Below are 1,787 nucleotides of genomic sequence, written 5' to 3'. Positions count from 1 at the left end.
GCTTACTTGGCATCTGAAAATACATTTCCTCAAATATATTTATATAATGAAAAGTGCTTCAATGAGTGAGAACTAATGTTAGGAGCTCAGAAGACAGTTTGAGTTTCACTTTTGTTTTTTCGCCCGAGAGCCTGCAGGAGTTATGGGCGGGGTGTGTGGGGAGGTGGGGTGCTCCGCCATGAGGAAGCTCGGCTTAAAGACACGTCCCAGGGGCATTTCTGGTCCCAAAAGGCGTTTCTGGTCCCCACCTGTCGTTTTGCTCCTCAGCATGGCTGCCTAAAAACACTGCAGGATTTCTCAAACATGCATGAATGAGTCAAAGCAAGGCTTTGGGCATTTTTTATGAGAGTATAACATTATAATATGATATAAAACTCAAAACAGTTGATTCTACATGATATTACCCCTAATCTGAGGCAGCACAGTCAATCTACACATGGATCTGCTTCTTTCTCTGTTGACCAATAGGAGAGGAGCTGATCCAAGAAGGACTGCCCACCTTATTTCCATAAGGAGGCATAAATGCATAAGGAAATGTAAATACAGGAGGCAGAGAAATGTAAAAGCAGCACATGGAAATAAAGACTTGTGAGAATTAAAAAAAATAAATAAATATGACCATTTAAGAGACACAGATGCACGTACAATTAAAAAGAAACACAATATACATTTTTAAATTAGTAAAATTTAAATTATGTGGTAAAATATATAATTTATTGGAACTGAGCTGGAAAAATAAATATCAAGAATCAAGAGTCAAAAATCAGGAATCGTTTACTGTCATTCATACGCAACATCAAAATGAAATGTAGAACAAAATTTGCAGTTTAGAACATCCGTCCGGAGAAACACACACACATGACAAACATGGGGGAACGAATGTCCAGGGTCTTTTGCAACGTAGTGCGCTACCTTTGCAGTTTAGAATACACACACAATAGAAAGGATGAGTTTTTAAAAAAGAGCTTTGATCCTGTTTTATACAGAAAAAAACGCACGAGCATATGCTCCAAAAAAACTACTCTGCGAAAGAAAGAGCAGCTAAGGAGGGGAGGGGGTGGGGGAACAAAACATATGGTAAGGGGAGGGGTGCAGCAGAGCCGGTGACATCCAAGGCAGCATGCCGGGACCAATCAGAGACCAACAGAGTCCAACCAGTTGTTATCAGTCAGCACAGTTCACCAGAGTTCAGTTCTCTGTATCCACCCAATGTGGCCTTCAATCCAGTCCAGACACAGGTGGGGGTTRAGGTGGGAGAAGGGGGAATCAAGKCTTCCTCCACACATATCATTCAAGGGAGGTTCATCAGCCTGCAACCAAGGTMACAGCTGTGGGAGTCCAATGATAGAATATAATTCTTTTCAGGCAAGCAGACTTTCTTCCACTGCTTTAAGTCTTAACTGCGCCTCTGTGTTGCGAAAATGCCAATATTCCAGATTCGATTACCATCTCGCCTCTCCCGTATGAACTTCACCCAGATCTTGCCTTTACTCCTCACGGGCACGTTGCTGGGATGCGGTCCTAGCCAGAACCACATCCAGTCTGCGACTTATATCCCCTAGCATTTGAGTCTGTGTGTTTGCAGTACGGGAAATCCCATCCAGTGTCACTGACAGCTTCTCACAGGCCCGGACTGCTGTCAGGGTCGTTCTCATTTTCCGATAAACCAGAACTCCTCCACATTTGATCAGCAGGAATCTGATTATCATAAATCTGAATATAAATACATCTTTGATGTCTTCAATGGAAAGAGGAGCCAGGTAGATCAGCTTCCATGCCCCCCCCCC

The sequence above is a fragment of the Austrofundulus limnaeus genome, unplaced genomic scaffold (genome assembly GCF_001266775.1).
Source record: "Austrofundulus limnaeus strain Quisiro unplaced genomic scaffold, Austrofundulus_limnaeus-1.0 Scaffold53, whole genome shotgun sequence".
NCBI classification, from domain to species: Eukaryota; Metazoa; Chordata; class Actinopteri; order Cyprinodontiformes; family Rivulidae; genus Austrofundulus; species Austrofundulus limnaeus.
Note: the sequence above shows the minus strand (reverse complement) of the source record.